The following is an 11680-nucleotide window of genomic DNA, read 5'->3' on the forward strand; positions in this document are numbered from 1 at the left end:
TATTGCTGCTAATCAATTGAATAAGAGAAGTGTAAACATTTATTCGATCGCCTGATCAAACTAACAGTGAAGAAGTTGGAAGCCAGCATTCCTCTCCTGTGTCTCTGTTGGACGCAGAGGGGGCGGCCTCGGTTATTAAAGCTATCCATGGAGCAAGGGGGGCCGAGGCAGATGGAGGGGTTTGAAGCAGAATGGGTCCGTCTCTAATTCTTTCTGGGCAGCCCTGGGTGCCATGGACAGGATCCGTCCCGCCCAGAGGTTAAACGTGGATAATGCACAGAACCGGAGGCCGTCCTTAACACCAGAACTGTAGGCAGGGCGTCCTTTCCCAGATAGTGGGGATGGAGACCTGTGAGGGAAAGAAAGAGAGACAGGAAAAAAAAAACCAACCCTTCTGCCCCATCTCATGATCCATCGTCTGCCCCTCCTGCCTCCCAGCCCCAGCAACAGTCTGGGTAATGCCTTACGTCAGGCAGCTGAAAGTCACATTTAGAGTTCACCCCTGGGTCGCTGTTTACAGTAAACCTTCCGCTGGGTAGCAGGATTTGGATACTTTGGGTAATGGCGGATGTTGTTTGCTGGATAAATATGCCGGAGTCTGGTTTCGCTGATAGGGTGGGGTGGAGACAGTGGGGAGGAGGTGGCAATTTTATTTTATTTTTTTTTTAATTTTTATTCCTAATAATTAAAAGTCAGCAGAGTCTCTGGTTGTTTCTGAAAAGGAAGCTGGACAAGAGGATACTTTGGGTTTACTTATTCTGGTTCTAGAAGAGGTGGCTCCAATGTGGCCCCCAAATGTAGTCTGTCATCTTCCCATATCTGTGCCAACTAATACAACCTCCCCCCCCCCCCGACAGTGAAAGCAGCAACAATAAAATCACCCCCCCCCCCCCAAAAAAAAAGAATCCCATGTGCTCAAATCTGGAATCCAATCTCTATTTTTTTTTTTAAAGAATTCTTCAAAAGCCAATCGCTGCTCCACCTTATTTTTAGAATACCTTTGTTTGGGGGAGGGGTGTTGGAGGGAAGTCAATGCAAACAGAAAAAAAAACTTTTTTTTTTTTTTTTTTTGATCCATGCAGACCTCTGGAAGTTACTTTCCCCGGCCTTTATGCCAGTTTTCCCACGTTATCTCTGGATAAGGAAACTGAGCATAGGCCGTGACTTACTTTAAATCTTGCCTGAAAAGGATGTTCAGGTGTCTATGTGGAATCCCTTCCCTGGTCACAGGTCAGATCTTCATCTTCCTGTGCCTGCATAAGGTGGTCAGACAAAAACATTTTGTTCTGTTTTGGAATGACCCCCCCCCCCCCCCTTCGCAGTCAATCAGTCTTCTGCCATGGTTTATATTGCTGGGGTAACTAGCCTGGGTTATGATGACAAATAGTGCAGTGGCATCCCACTGACCACACTACAGACACACACAATTATTTTTCTGTGCTTTGGCTGAAAAAAAAGTGACTCTTGCAGAGACCAAGGGAACACAATTACTGGTAGGAGGAGCACCGGGACAGAAAAGAAATTTAAGGGAAGCAGGAAGAAAAAAAGCTGTTTGTTTTTTTTTTTAAATCCAAGAGTTCAAAAGTCTTCAGAATTTGTGCAGCCTGAATCCTGGAGGATAGAGGAGCAGTTGTGGAACATGGCATTGATGGCAGAATGGCGAAAAGCAAATATTTGCGTCTCATCCGTGAAAATATTCCAACCTCAAACACCACCCCCTCCTTCTCCCACTATGGTAACTACAGTATTTAAGAAGAAAAGTAGATGTGAGAGAGATTTCTTGGGAACCGCAGGCCAAGTCTGTTTTCCAACTATCCAAGCCAAATTATTCACCAGTGTACATTTTGGTCTAAGAATCTGGTTAATCTGCAAAAATTGGTTGCCCTGAAAGCCAGCCCCTCACTTGGAGATGTCCAAGGCCAAGAGCTGCTGACACCAGTGAGTGCTTGAGCGAAATGACCCGAATGTGCTGAGAATCAATGGGAAGATTCCTGCTTAGACTGAAGACGGAACGGGGCAGGGAGGAGGTCATATGTGAACAACTCACTGCCAAGATTTATTCACTTACATTCTGCCTTTCAGCCCTTCAAAGCGAATTACATTCCGGTACTGTAGACATTTCTCTGTCCCCAGAAGGCTCACTAAGTTTGTATTTGATGGCAATGGAGAGTAAAATGACTTGCCCAAGGTCATAAAATGAAAGCCTCTTTGGCTTTGCTTGATTCAGTACTTGATTTCCACCTCTCCCAAATCCTGTTACTCAAACAATATTTTGCATGTTCACTTGGGGGTGGCCATGCACGGCTTCCTTGCCTGCTGCTTGAGAGCCCACCGGGACCATGCAGCGAAGCCATATAAAATGCAAACTCTCTTTCTCAGTTCAGGCTCTTCACTCAGACTGAATGATGAAGCTCCCTGCTGCAGTTCTGAACCCAGGGACTGGTTGGAACAGGGATGAGGGTTCAAATCCAGCTCAGGAAGGTAGTGACTGAAAGCCATTGCCAATTGAAACTTGTTTTCACGCAGCTCACCCAATGAGTTACTTGTTAAGTTGATGTTCTGTGTGTGTGAAAATATTTTTCTTGCATATTCAGCCACTGCAGACTCAGAAAACCAGACCTCTTTGGAGGTGATGAGAAGTGCTATCCTTACTGTATGTGTGCTTAGAATACACATAGCCTTGCACTTCTTATGTCTATCTCGTGGTGATGAGTGTGATCCCCCACTTCCTTCACAGCAACCCCTAGTAGAAGGGTTACATTTAAATCTGCCTCTTGCTAGTTTCATGAAGTGTCCCCTAGTCCTAATACAATTTGACACGGTAAATAACCATCCTTTAATTACCGTTCTACCCTACTCATGATTTTATAAACTTCTACCATGACTCCTCTCTCTTCCAAGCTGAACAGCCTGGTCTGCATAGCCTCTCATCATAGAAAATAAGTCGTTCCATCCCATTTATCATTTTTGTCACCCTCCTCTGCACTTCTAGCTCTGCTATGTCTTTTTTGAGATGGGGTGACCAGAAGTGCCCCAATACCCAGGGTCCAGTTGCACTATTCTTCAAGTTCTATTTGGATCACTCCTAACTTTCTATTTGCTCTTGTGCCCGCTGCTGTGCACTGAGCCGAGAATTTTGAGGTATTGACCACAGGATTCCAAGGTCCCTTTCCTTGGTGGCGATTCCCTGTAGTTGGGATTCCCTGTAGTTGGGATTATTTTTCCCTCTATACATCACTCTGCACGGGTCCACGGTTAAGTTGCATTGGCCATTCAGTTGCCCAGGCTCCCAGTTCTTCACAATCTGCCGCTGTTTTTTTTTTTAACAAATTAGAATAATTTTAATTTTGTGTCGGGAGCAAAATCTTTCCAAACCCTGGTGTAGGTTCTCCAAATGGGGGAGGATATACCCTCCCAGGCCTGAGGCGTCTCTCTTTCCCTGGCTGTAAGCTCAGTCTCTCTGTAATTCCCTGTGCCAATAAACAGACTGGACACATGAGCAGAGTGTTCCAAAACAAAAGTTTACTCTTTAACTTGTTTAATGGTAATCAGAGAGTGTCAAACACATTTTGCCTCTTGTTACATCCATATAATCATCCAGTAATAATTCAAGCCCGAGCATGATCTGTGTCTGTGGTTCCCTTGGCGTTTCGCCTTTTCTTCCTGTGAGTGGAATATTAAGCTCCCCAGGGTGGACTGGAATGGATCTCCTATCCTTGATGGCGCTCCCCTTCCAAACACCTGAATTCAGAATCCCCCAAATCTTTGCTGGGGGGAGGGGGGGTTCATGCAGCTTCGGGTTTCTCCTCCCTGCTCCCAGATGATGAGATTCCTCCTCTTTCGCAACCTTCTCCTAGAAGCCACTTGGATCCTTCGGACTGGCAAGAAGGATGGACAGAATACGTCCTCCCAAATAAAATCTGAGATCAGGAGGGTTTTTTTTCTCAATTCCGAACCTATTCAGCCAAGGTTTTGAGCCGATATGAGGTTAAGCCTAGGGGAAGTACTAAAAAAAAAAAAAAAAAGCTAGTTCCTGTTCAACTCGTAACTGAAAATGCCTCGCCAAATCTAAGGATCACCTGCTAATGTGCAGGCAGCAAAACACCATTGCAGCAATGTCCAGCCCGGGTGCTCCTAACTCCAGGGTAACTATTCTGGTGGAGATCCCGGAGGATCTCTACACATTACGACTGGAGAGAGTATTTTTTTTCAGTCCATGCACAATTAAGCTGTGAAATTTGCTGTTGGAGGATGTGGTCAAAGCCAGTAGTATAGCTGGGTTTTTTTTATTCTTTTAAAGGGTTTGAACACATTTTTGGAGGAAAGAGCCACCTCTTACTTCAGGAAGAGGGCAACATGGAAGCAAACCTCCGACATTCTGGACATGTCCAAGTGACCCGGACTGGCCACTGTTGCACGATGGACCCTTGGTCAGATCCAGCCTGGCTCGCCTATGTTATTACCTTTCTTTTTTTTTCCTTTAATAACTGGGCTGATGTTTTTTATGATGCAAAGAAAAGTATTCTTTGACGTGTAACCGCTTTGACTATATTCCTTACTGCCTTGGTAACCTTTTTTGGGTTTTAACCAGCAGACCTCATATCAAACATACCAAAACCTGTTTTGTTATTTATTTTTATTTTAGTAATAGAGTTAATCATTTATTTTGTAGACACCTATCATACTATCTTTGAAAGGCTCTAACAAGGGAAAAAAATGGACAAATCTGTCACACAGCAAGTTTTAGGAGATGGTCACAGGGATACAGAGCCTGTCACCTCTAGGACTGGAGGGCTCAGGGGATGGGGGCAGGAATACAGAGCCTGTCACCTCTAGGACTGAGGGCTCAGGGGATGGGAGCAGGGATACAGAGCCTGTCACCTCTAGGACTGAAGTGCTCAGGGGATGGGAGCAGGGATACAGAGCCTGTCACCTCTAGGACTGGAGGGCTCAGGGGATGGGAGCAGGGATACGGAGCCTGTCACCTCTAGGACTGGAGGGCTCAGGGGATAGATGCAGGGATACAGAGCCTGTCACCTCTAGGACTGGAGGGCTCAGGGGATAGATGCAGGGATACAGAGCCTGTCACCTCTAGGACTGGAGGGCTCGGGGGACGGGCGCAGGGATACAGAGCCTGTCACCCCTAAGAGTGGAGGACAGAAATGAAGACGCACAGTAACCTCTGTTAACTTTAGCTGTAACGTTTCTGAATGGGGATAATCTGCTTGGAGTGGCAGTTTCAGCTCCAAACACTTTCATAGGCAGACTGAATGGACCATTTGGGTCTTTTACTGTCATTACTGTTACATCACCTGTCACCTTTAGAACTGGAAGACTTAATGGTTTTACACAGGAATACAATATTTAATTCTGAGGGGCTCAACTCTGCATTCAGATCTCTGAATCAACAGTAAATAATAAGAGCATAAGAGATGCCTTGCTGGGTCAGAGCAAAGATCCACTGACTCCAGCATCCTGTATCCAACAATGGCCAGTTCAGGTCGTTAGGACGTACCTGGCATATCCTAGACCCAGTTCCTTATTGCTCACTCCTAGGGATTAGCAGTGGGTGTCCCAGAGTTTAGAGATGTTTCCACCAGGAACTGTTCTGAGACCCTTTTAAACCCAGCTACACCAAGTGCCTTCACCACCTCCTCTGGCAACATTCCACAGCTTTAGTGTTTTGTTGAATGAAAAAAAAAAAACTTTTTCCAACTTGTTCTAAATTTGCTACCAGTTAGTTTCATGGAGGGTCTCATACTCTGTTTTATTATTCATCTGTTCCACCCCCTCATGATTTTGTAAATGTCCATCATATCCTCTCGGCCATCTCTTCTTCAAGCTGAAAAGCCCTAACCTGTTCAGCCTTTCCTCAGAAGGAAGCTGTTCCATCCCCTTTATCACTTTTGCCACTCTCCTCTGTACCGGTCCTGGTTCACCTTTCTTGAGTTGGGGCTGGTCAGAACTGCTTGTAATCCTCAAGGGGCATTCACCCCCCCCCCCCCCTAGGTTTACAGAAGCAATCGTGGTTCTGTTGTCCATTCCTTTCTGGATAATACCCAACCATTCTGTTTTGCTTTATTTGACCACCTCTGCATACTGAATGGAGGATTTCAATGTGTCGTCCGCAATGGCGCCAAGATATGCAACTTCCAGCATTGTAGAGCCATAGTTGAGAAAAATAATCCTGGGTGCATTGCTTTGCAGTTGTCCACTCTAAATTTCATCTGCTATTTAAGATGCCCAGGTCCCCGGTCTGCCTGCGCTAACTATTTTTGAGTACTTTTGTATCCTCTGCAAATCCGATCACTTCACCTGATGTTCCCTTTTCCAGATTGTTGGTGAATAAGTTAAACACCACCAGTCCCAGGACAGATCCCTGGGGCATTCCACTAATTATCTTTCTCCGTTGGGAAGACTGATCATTAGTCTCTCACTTTTTTTGCATCCTATCTTAATCCGTTACCAATCCACAATAAGATCTCCCTCTTACCCTGCAACTTTTTCCATTTCTGAGAAGTCTCTCATGAGGAACGTTATCATATGTCTTCTGAAAATCTAAAATTTTTATCCACATGCTTGTTCACACCTTCAAAGAATTCTGGTAAGTTAGTAAGGCAAGATCTCCTCCTTTTGCTGTATCCATGCTGGCTCTTTCTCATTAAGCCATATTTACCCATATGACTAGTGATATTGTTTTTAATTATATCTGCCGCCATTTTACCTGGCACCAACATTGGGCTCGCTGATTTGTAGTTATTTGAGTCACCCCCGGAGCCTTGTTTCAAAATTGATGTTACATTTGCTACCCTCCAGTCCTCTGCTATAGAAGCAGATTTTAATGATTATATTACAGATTACCAGTAGCAGGTCTGCAATTTAATATTTAGTTCCTTTAGAATTCTGGGGTGAATACCACCATCAGGTCCCAGTGATCTGCTACTGTTTAGTTTGTCAGTTTGCTCTTGCACCTCTGCTAGATTCCCACCAATTTGATGCAGTTCCTCTGAATCATCACCATGAAAAATTGTTCAGGTATCTCCTTAATGTCATCTTCAGTAAAGACCAATGGAAGACTAAACATGAAAGAATTCATGTTCAGTAGGCTGGTGAGTGGCAAAGCTATCTGGGTAAAGTTACCAGATAACGTTAATCAAATATTCAGCATATAGCTAGTTAGATTTAATGTTATCTGGGTACAGATACCTGGATAGCTTTAGATCTGCTCTCCATCATGACCAGACTATCGGTGATAGTCAGTGCTACCTAGCTATGTTGAAGCCATGCCCCCAGAATGCCTCTCTAGGCCACCTCTTGTTTCTCCAGGTAAGGTTTAGCTAGATAAGTCTTTTATTTGGCTAAAATTTTATCAGGTCAATTATTTAATTTTTTGGGTTTGTCAGGCTAAGTCCTGAACTTTAGACAAATCCTATTGAATATGAACCTCTTAGTGTTTCTACTACGGCTTTATCCTCCCTGAACTACCCCTTTTAGTCCCTCCCTCAGATTGTTATGCCCGCCCCCCCCCCCCCCCCATCCCCAGACATTTAATTGCCCAACTCACAGATTTCTTGATTTGAATGTACTTTTTAAAAGTTTTTATTAGTTTTTGCCTGTTTTGCAAGTCTCTCCTCAAATTCTCTCTCTGTCTGCTTTGTTAATGTTTTACAAATAATTTGTCACTGCTTGCTTATATGCCTTGCACTTTTACTCATTAGGCCCTGCTTTCAATTTTTTAAAGGAAGCCTTTTGGCTTTGATAGTCTCTTTCACAGTACCATTTAGCCAAAATTTGGAAACTCTTGTTCTTCTTTGACTTTTTTTAATAAATGGAATGCATTTTATCTGGGCTTCCAAGATAGTGTTTTTAGTCAATATCTATGTCTCATGCGGACTTTTAACTCCTTGTAACTGCCTCTTTTAGTTTTTCTCTACATTGTCCCTGAGATTTAATCCCTGCTATGGCCACAAGTCTTCATTCTAGTATGACCAGACTTGTCATTCTTAAGACTTTGCTCTCCTTCTGTACAGAACATTGTAAAAATAGGCATCTTCTGGCCGGTGGCTCAGTGGCAGTGTTGTGTATTGCCCAATCCCAGAGTTGGAAACTTTGCTTCTTGGGTTGTCGTCATATTTTATTTAAAACCATCACATCACTAATACAACAATACATTAGTTTGATACAAATTAAAACAATTTAAATTTGTGGTTACAATGCACACAAATTAAAACCAAATAACATTCCTGAATTTCTACGGAGTACCGTCATCAACCATAAGCCTGTTGAAATAGCCAGGTTTTAATGGTTTTTATAAAGCAAGATACATTCTTAATCACAAGTCGGAGGGGAGACTATTCCGTACAGTAGAATTAAATGCTGAAAACACCCTCTTTCGTATACAGACCAACCTGACTTCTCACAATAAAAGGGGCTGCAATAAGTAATCACTTGATGACCTGGAATATGTTGGATTTTAAAAATAAACACCAAAACTTTAAAAAGATGACAAAACTCCAGGGGCAACCAGTGTGTAACAATTTCAAGATTGGAATAATTCTCTCAAACCTTTGAGTATTTGTCGGGAGCCCGGCCACTGCATTTTGGACCGTTTGAAGGTTATAAATAATTCTTTTGGGCAAACCAATATATGAAGAATTACAGTAATGTAATCATGGCTGAACAGTGATATAAACCTTAAACACTCAAGTCTAGAAAGATGGAAAAATGCTAATTTAGCTACACTTTCTCCTTGCAATTCTAAAGACAACTAAGAGTCCAAAGCTTGTGACAGTCTCACTAAAATGCACTTGGCACCTCCATCAATAAAAGTCCAGTGATCGGAAGTTCTTGTTCCCAATCCATCAGTGCTTCACTTTTTCCAGGGTTTGATTTACCTCCTTCCTTCCGGGATGAAGCATCAGTCAGTCACTTAACTTTTCAGCAGCTCCTAGCACATCCTCTCCAACTCCCGTACATAGCTGGATGTTGTCAGCATGCCTATGACATCTAGCTCCATGTTTAGAAAAAATATTTTAGCCAACCAGCTAACATAAACGTTAAGCAGTAAAGGTGACAAAATCAAGCCCCAGGGGCACTGCAGAATGTTAATTTCCAAGAACAGGATTCGGCTTCCCCTAACATCACCTTCCAGGAACAAGCTTGTAAAAAGGAAGGTTGCAATTTAAGCGAGTAACGCCTAACTCCCAGGTCATATAAAGAATGTAATAAAAGCACATGATCTACAGTATCAAAAGCTCCAATCCAAATATCAACTGGCCGTCATCCATAAGGGTGGGCAGAACTGTCTGTACTATAGCCAAAACCCAGTTTGGTAATCCTGAAAACCTTTTAACTGTATTCAGAAATTTTTCTTCAGTTGCTATAAGACTATGTTTTCAATAACCTTACCCAATAAGGGAAGATTTGATACTGGTCTTCAATCTGATGGCTCATTGACTGACTGGTAAAGCAGGTTTTTACAACGCAGGTCTAACACCAGCCCACTTACACTGAAATGGAAAAATACTTTCTGTTAGAGACGCAGCCACAATACACATTGGGCGCCACAAGAAAAGATTTTAGCAGCCTTAAACAACCGTACAGGCCACAGGGTCTACCTTTCAAGAATTTTAATCTAATCATCCATCTCTGCTAACATCGGGAATATGGGAATCTGGAAACATCAAGTCAGAATGGTGCAAAAACCAAATTATTCTGAGCTGCACTAAGTAGAACTAAATCTCCATTCTCCCTACCCATGAAAGTATTCTCATCAGTTGGGACCGGAGATGCTGCATAGGTAGTGTTTGCAACCCCCCCAGGGGAAAGAGGGAGCGGACTGTGGTCATTGGTTTAAGAGTGACATCTAGTGGCTGGGTTGGGGTGGGATCTATTATTAAGGGGTTCCCAAAAAAAATCCCCCAGATGGTTGCGAATGAAGCCTCATAGCTTCAGATCCCAGTCCTGGTTTCCATTGAGCTTGGAAGTACATTTAAAAGCAGGAGGAAACTGCCTGGTTGAAGAAAGAAAAAAAAAAGTATCCTATTTCTTTTGGTCGCTGGCAGGTTGCGCCACGGCTTCCCTGTGAGTCAGTGGCCGCGGGGGCTAGCGCAAATGTGTGCGTGACATAGTATCACTTGTTTAGCAATAACAGAAGGCACAAAAAGCAAACGCTGCCCCATGCGTCCAGCAGGAAAAGCAAATAGCGGATCGTGCAGGCCGATAAGGGGACCATTGTCTGGCAAGCAAAGATGCCTGCGGCCAGCCATGGTTGCTACTTCTCCATGAAAATCAGAGAATGAGGCAGCATTTTCCAGGCTCGGAGGAAAAAAACGAAAAACAACTTTCAGCGATAAGGACTAGCCCAAGAGTTCATTAGGTGTAAAATAAACAGAAAAAGGCAGAAAATGTTCATTGAAAAAAAAAAACCCAAAAAACGCCCTTGGACCTTTCTGGTTTTGTAGGATTTATCTGTGACCATTTTACCTGCTGGAATAGCTAAGCAACACAGAAACTGTGCAGTTAAGGACTGTGAGCAATTGGGGGGGGGGGGGGGGGAACAGAAAAGAGTTTGGTTCGATATTCTGTTCCTGCATGTACATCCCAGGTCTCTCCATCTTAACTGCAGTGAGAAACGCAACCAGCTCTTTGGTCCTATGGTGGGATCTTGGGTTACTGCCTAACTCCGTTTCTTATGGACCAAGCTAATCCAGTCCTGGTTTTTCCCCCATTGCATGCAGGGACTCGTAGCACTGATTTTCTTAGAGAATTCATACATGCACTGGAGTAAAGCAGGACTGGCTCAGCCTGGTCCTTAAGACGTGGAAGCCACTATGGCAATGTTACAGCGAAGGTAACAAAAATCGAGCATTAAACAAAATATTCACAAAATGGTGCCATAAACATGTATAGAAATATTTTAAGTGTTTTGTTGTTTACAAACATTATTTAAATCAGATTCATTATTAATACAATATAAAATATAGCAATCTCCGCAGGCTTTACGCGACACACACCTTACTAAAAATTAACCTAAACCCAACTAGGGCCCTAGTTTTGACGACCATAGGGCAACTTCAGGGAATAAGTCAAGCCCATAAAAACCTGTGCTCTGCCCAAAAATACAATTTTACCACCACACGGTGACCGTTATCCAAACTCACATCAAGATCCGAATATTCCTTTGTTGCTAATGCTCCGATTCGTGATATTGGACATAACAAACTGTAAACCAAAAAATGAAGAAAGAATGTAAATAATTATAACAGACTACTAGTTATAATCTGTGACTCAATATCAAGAGAAATCAATATCAAACAATATCTGCCGACCTGATTCTTCTGGCTTTTCCTTTCTCACCTCTCATTCTGTTTATCTTCTACATTATATGCCACCGTGGTATAATTTGCTGAAACATATCAAACATTGCATCAATACATACTCATTCTTCATTAATAAATTACACTTTAACTTATATGTATACTACTGCGTCTAACCTTGTCAGATTTCCAGTTTCACCACTACTACTCTTCTCATCAGTGAGGTAAAAACCTTCTCCACTATGACAGACCAACAACATACGATGTTAAATATTGCTCTGGTAATATGTATTGCATAGCCCTAAAACCCACAATTACTAAAATCTGTCCACTATAACGTTAGCTTCAAAAACGCTGTGCAT

At 42.9% G+C, this 11680-nt stretch overlaps 1 protein-coding gene across 1 annotated transcript in view; it reads left to right on the forward strand.

Annotated features, from left to right (window-relative positions):
- The window catches only part of INSRR (insulin receptor related receptor), an 82009-nt gene that overhangs the window by 15044 nt on the left and 55285 nt on the right, over positions 1–11680 (forward strand). The gene's annotated exons all lie outside the window — the stretch shown is intronic.

Source organism: Rhinatrema bivittatum, chromosome 16 (assembly GCF_901001135.1).
Source record: "Rhinatrema bivittatum chromosome 16, aRhiBiv1.1, whole genome shotgun sequence".
NCBI classification, from domain to species: domain Eukaryota; kingdom Metazoa; phylum Chordata; class Amphibia; order Gymnophiona; family Rhinatrematidae; genus Rhinatrema; species Rhinatrema bivittatum.